At 33.9% G+C, this 6,885-nt stretch overlaps 1 pseudogene; it reads right to left on the minus strand.

Annotated features, from left to right (window-relative positions):
• Positions 1-5,447: 5,447 nt before the first annotated feature.
• Positions 5,448-6,326, minus strand: LOC149558299 (tetraspanin-8 pseudogene; annotated as a pseudogene).
• Positions 6,327-6,885: the final 559 nt, after the last annotated feature.

Raw genomic sequence — 6,885 nt, forward strand, 5'->3', positions numbered from 1 at the left:
AAGAGAGATCATCCTTATAAAAGGAGATTAAAACCCTAATAGGGTAAAACCTATGTTGCATGATAGTAATTAATAAAAATATTAATTATTATATGTCCAAAGTTTAGCTTAATTGAACTAGAGATAATAAGTGACTTAATAATTAAATCAATATGATTTAATTAATAAGTAAATACTTTATTATTCTAACATCAATTAGGCCCAATTGGGTTTATTTGAACCAATACAGGCTGACCTAGCAAAAGAAGGAAGCCAAATCCAATTCTCTAGAATCTCAAAGTGTTCCCAAAAGGATATCAAGATATGTGATTAGTTTGTGGGGTTGTTTGGAAGGAATTTAAATTGAGGAGGGAAAATTGTATTAGGAGGGCTAGTATGAGTTAGGTCTCTTCTCGACCTAAGCTGCAGTATTTCACTTGGAGGGGAAAATGGGTTGTCGAATTTGGTTTGTTTGCATCCAAAAGAGCGAGGATGGAGGTTCAAAGGTCTACCCATGTTGACTTGCTAAAATTCATTCTTGCCATAACTTGAAGGGGATTATATGGGTTCAAGGTAAAGATCTAGTGGATCTTGTCACACAAATTACTAAAGGGTTAGGAATATAGGAGTCTTGGAATATTTCAAAGGGATCTAGGGAGTATGTGACGTCTAATTTAGTTCATAGGAGAACTAGGGTTTGCATCACCCATTTGGCATGATCAAGGGACCATTAGTCAAGAATCCATGATATTATGTATTGCCTCTAATTAGATATCCTACCATTTGGGGTATCTTGATAATAAACATACAAATTATCAAGATATTTATTGAAGAGGTAAAGTTGTGTATTCTTCACTAAAACATCAAGGACTACACACAAGATAATTCTAATAATGAAATATAGTTTTTGTACCACACATACATTCCTCAGATACCAAAGAAAGGTTGTTCAAGACATAACAACTATGACAATTTTCTTTATGAAATTGAGTAAAATTATAAAAGATATTATGTTATCATATGATAAACATAAGATATAATACATGAACACATTATAAAGTTTGAAAGAACCTTCCAAATTTCTTTGTAATATTGAATGCAGAAGGTATACTACTTCACAAAGAATCAAAAGTCCCTTTCCATTCTCTAAAACATTGTTAGCTAATAACATATCCTTGTAATTATGAAAATGCAAATTTAATAAGTAACATATTTTCGCACATTTTGAACATGGTTACGAACTTAACAATTTATGCCTAAAAAGAGTCAATTGTCTAACAATGACCAAAATAACTAAATTATTCGTTACAAACAAAAATAAGGAAATAATGACTAATAGTAAACTAAGAAAATATATATTGAGAAATCTATTTGTTGCAATATTGCAATTTAGAAAGTGTTTGTCACAACTTATCCCTACAAGCTTGGGGATCCAACCTTGAAGGCTTTATATGAATTAAGAGTCTTTGTCATGGGTTCATAGCTAGGAATGAAAGCTTTATCCATTCTCAACTTTGAAGTAACATATTTGTCTTGTATTTTCACTAACTCTTGTTCATAAGCCGGTATGTTGCAAGTCTCCAAGGTAATTGAAGCAACACTAACCTCTTTATTGCATCTACATTAGAGAACTTGGCAATCAATATGTTGGAGATCCTTTGCCACCGATGTACTTGAAAAAATTGTAATGACCTCTTCCATTATTTTCATTCTTATATGTTCACAAAATATCAATAGATTTTCATATTCAATGAAACATTGACTAATATTTGTCAAATCTCATTTTATACTTTTGCACCATTTATTTGATTGATTATCTTATGGAATGGAGAATAATTTTTTCAATGATCAAAACTGTTAAGATTAGTTTTTGACATCTCTTGAAATTATTCTATTTATGCCTTCTCAAGCTAACTTTTTCTCTTTGGTCATTTCTAGTTGGTTTTTTCCATGTCTTATTCTTATAAGTGAACTTTCTCTTAGATATATTTTTCTTTGATCATGAAATCCAAAGCTTCTTTCTTCATTTGATTAACCCATGATTTAACCATTTTAGTATGACATCTATATTTGTGTATTTCTTCAATGACATTTTCAAGTATGCCTTTGGGACTTGTGAGAGTTGGTGTAGAAGTTTTTGTTAAAGGTATATCAAAAGAATCAACAATGATATTGATATAAGACACTAAGACTTGCACCTTATTTTTGAGATGATCTTTTGATTTCTTTTCTTTACTCATGCTTTGTGTTAGTTGGACCATAAATATTTTAATGTTGTGAACATCTCTCTTAGTTGATGGTGGGCTGAGCATTACATTCTAATGGTGAAGTTGTCTTCACTAGCCTCCTCAATGTTCTTTTCTATAATAGGTCTAGTCACCTCAACATAAAGATTCACTGAAGATTCACAATTATAAACCTTGACATTACCTTGGTTGATATTCAACTACATCTAATTTGAGAGTCAACACTTGCATCACCATGTTTTTCTTTGAAAGATCTTTTGTAACTAAGATGAGGAAGAGGTCTGCAAAGGTTCTTGAATGTCAATGAATAACAGATTTAAAGACATTCAAGATGGGAACAAGTGGTATTTGATCTCCATCTTACGTGATATCTATCATTTGTATCTCATATGAAAGAAAACCATTATAAGGGGGGATGCAATGATGATAGGTGATGGAAAATTAGAAAATTTCTAATCTTTACTAGTGGGAGGTTCTAGTATTATTGCACTTTCATCTTCTCCTTGATCTTTCAAATTGTATTTGTCACTTTACTCTTAGTTATGGAATTCTTTTTCTTTATTGTAAAGTTTCCTTCAAATGCTTTGGTGAGATCTTGCATCCTATAAGGGTCTTCATCATCACCATTGTTTCCTGACATCACTTGTTGGGAAGTTTTGTCAGAGAAAAGATGTTAAAATTTTAGATTTTTAGGGCAAAGAAGAGGTATAGTGCAACAATGGTGAATAATTACTTGCACATTATGTTGTTTTTGGTGTGTTCCTTATTCACCACCACACACACACACACACACACACACACACACACCGATATATATATGAGATGAAGAGGTGCGTCTTCCAAAAGACATGACACTTCAAATGGGGCCAATCAAGCTTTCTCACTCAATTGATTTATCATATAATAAAATAATATATTTCATATTATTATTATTATATTTCCATTAAATATGTAGCCACTCTTGGCTTACTTTTGCATATTTAATTATTTATTGTTGATCTCTTCCATAAAGGCCACAAACATTAACACTCCCTCTTGGACTTGAGAAGAAGATCAACCAATAAATATCAAGATAAAAGACCTCAACTTTTCTATCTTCACAATTGGTAGAGGTACCAAAAACATAACTTCAATAGATCTCAAATCTATTATGTATCACATACATCATCTAATGATGTAAAACTCATATAGATCTCAAAAGATCTTAAAGTCATCATATGCTCTTAAGTATTAGTCTTGAGTCTAACTAACGCAACCTATATCAAATCCATGATATCAAAAGCATTGGCCGAATATAAAGTCCATGATATTCACCAAATTCTCCAAGTAATGGCTTCTTGACATCAAGTCCATGATGTCACCATGTACTCAAATTGTGGATCCAAGATCCACGAGTCATGGGGACTCAATCGACATCAAATCCATGATGTCACCCATGCTAGTATTCAGACATTAAGTCTACCAAGTACTAAATCTGACACCAAATCCATGATGTCACCTATACTGGTATGCAGACATTAAGTCCACCAAGTACTAAATTCGACATCAAATCCATGATGTCACTCGTATTGGTATCCAGACATTAAGCCCACCAAGTACTCAATCCTTGAGTCGAGAAGATTCAAACTGTGGATTGCCACTATCCACAAATCATAAAAAATATAATCACATAGATGAATTTAGCCACATATGTATACAAACAATATAGTCTATGCTATATTCACATATCCAATAAATGATCATGCAAAATATTCAAATATCTCAATTATAGACTCAACTACATAAAGGAGGTTACACTTGCTATAACATAGCCAATGATTGTAACAAACACAACCAATAATGTAGCCTAGGCTAAATATAGTCTTGGCTAAATACATAGCCCATAAAAAAATATATAAAAGAAATGCTTATACATATGAATCCCTAAAGGAGGAGTTTATAATGCAAAACTAGGTGAAAGTAGGCCCATATATAAACTCCCTATAAAGTTCGAGCATCTCTAAGGTGGATTCAATCCATGTATGCAAGTTCTCAATTTATCCATACTTGTATTTAAGTCAAAGAAAATTGAAGTAACTAGGGTCCATGACACTTAATGTGATCTACTCCCTTAGTGAAGAGTTTACAAGTTTACTATCTTCTCCCTCTGAAGTTTAGGTTTAACTACTTGTGGTAGGACTCCCTCTCAATGCGTACATTGTAAGATCCCCTCCTATTATCTAGCAAAAATTTATAGATAACTTCTCAAGGGGTTACGAGTCATTATCAAACCATGAGAATTTATGTTTATGTCGCTTAGTCCAGATTTATCTTAGAATTAAATGGTTTAACCTATTTTAATTCTTTAACTCATACTTAGAAAGAAATGCAATCACACCCGAGACTCATTTTTGATAAGAGTCATATTAGAGAAAAGAAACTTATTAACAACAAGCTTAAAATGATCGAAATACTCCCCCTCGACAGAGATGACTTTGGTCTACACAATAAGATAGTTTATATAACCTCCCTCTAAGGTTGAACATCTCCCTTTGAAAATGTAACATCAAAGAAACATCCCAGTCTCATAATTTGTTACATTTTTTTCATATAACCAAGAGAGATTAACTTATCAATCATAAAGACCAATGCAATTGCACACACTATTTTCAGTTATATTTGATGATAAATTATCTCTTCCAAAAGAATTTGACCATTTAGATGCTTGAAAACTATTTCAAGGAATTTCATTTCAAACATTTCCATCATAAACTTGCAATTCTACTCCCTTCACTATTTGATGTAAAGGTCCTCTACATTCACATGAAATTGAAGGTTGTCACATCATTTTCACCTTGCAACTTAAATTCCCAATGAGGATATATTGAAGTTGAGGGCCCCACATTTGGCTATCAATGTGGCTCATGTAGATCGAGAGAAGAAGGATAACGAAACATTTCATACACCCTCACTTAGCCAAGAATACATGCACTAAAATAGCTATCACAAGTGCACAAAGACGTTACCAAAATTAGAGTTAAGGGCCCGTTTGGTTGCAAGCATAGGAATAGAAAATTAGAATGGGAATGGAAAAGAGTAATCCCATTCTTGTTTGGTTCGCCTAGTATTTGACTGGGAATATGTTACTCTCTTGTTTGGTTGAGATAATTGGAATTGGAATGCAATTTTTTTTTAACAATTTAGTAGTACAATGATTTCCCCTTCCTTGGCTAAACATGGAGGTCAAGGATTTCCCTTATGCCCATATCCAATTCTCTCATCATGTCTATTGTTCCTGAACGCACAACACCCCACTGAATACACCACAATTAGAGTGACCAACATCACAATATTGATAATAGCGATCTTACGCCAGTCGTGCTTCAAATTTGCCAGAACACTCACCTTGCAAGAACTGGAATTATAACACAAATGATCCTGGTCGTTACTCCATGTTTTGTAGTCCACGTCTATTGAAGTTGAATTGCTTGTTGTGGAAGTCCAATAAGTGGCGTTCACATATGTAAACCCGCAAGAAGTTGGAGGCTTGTAGCATCCCGATTGCAAATTTTAATTCAAATCCCACATGTTATTAGTACAGACACATATCAAAACTGTAGGAATCAGAACAAACGAAAGAGGCAGGGAGCCCAAATACTCCATGTTCACAATATTTATGCTAAAAATGACATTTTTAATACGGATTTCAATTAAGTACCTGAATTAGGGATAAATTATTTCTGTAGAACTGTTCTGCAACCTCATTGACTGAATCATCGGCAAGGCTTTTGCATACTTTGGCATCCTGAAGGCAGCTCTTAATTTTGTTCCAGTGGCTACTCTTCTCCACCCTCTTCTATAGCTAGTTGGAATAATCTCACAGCTAGTATTCTTTATACCCTCTACCGGAAACAACCCGTCCAGAGCGACCAGCCTTAAACATCACACATTAACCAAGAAATTAAGCTTGGAAAAGTAAGTCAAACTTCGACTATTTAACACTTTTACTCTAGGAATGAAGCATTAGTGTGTGATGTTTAAGCTGTTCGGTCCAGTGCCCTTATTTGTGACCACAAAGGCAAAGACAGTGAAGCAAAACAAGAGTAGAATGAGAAGAAACATGACTGCCAGATAGACTTAGAGTCCGATAAAATCTCGCCAAAATGCATGACCTTGCCCTTATGCGCTCGGCCACGGATCTGACCATTTATTAAATTTGAGATAATAGGATTGAGAATAGGAATGGCCTATTCTAATAACAGGTTTTTTTTTTGGCATAGACTTATGCTCGTTTTAAGGGTCAAATTGGAATACAAAACCCTATTCTCTATTCCAATTTGATCAACCAAATGGAAAACTGAAAACAAATTCCAAAATGTCTATTCCTATTCTAGCAACCAAACGAACCCTAAAAGAAGATTTCATATCCCATAGGAAAGCCCGACAGGGGGTCTTTCAGAATGACAACGCAAGATCATCACCCGTTTTAACTTGAACAACATGGGAATCATAATAATCCCGTCATGGTAAGCGGTGAGAACACATCGGTTATAAAGAGAGACCTGTTGGAAGATCATGTTGGCAGCTGGTTGAGGTGAAAATAAATCCAAATGAGGTATGTGATAAAAAAAAATCAACGTGAGCTGATTATGCCTCCATGAGTGACATCATCTCCAATACA

The sequence above is a fragment of the Cupressus sempervirens genome, chromosome 5 (assembly GCF_028749045.1).
Source record: "Cupressus sempervirens isolate cs-2001-9-10 chromosome 5, ASM2874904v1, whole genome shotgun sequence".
NCBI lineage: Eukaryota > Viridiplantae > Streptophyta > Pinopsida > Cupressales > Cupressaceae > Cupressus > Cupressus sempervirens.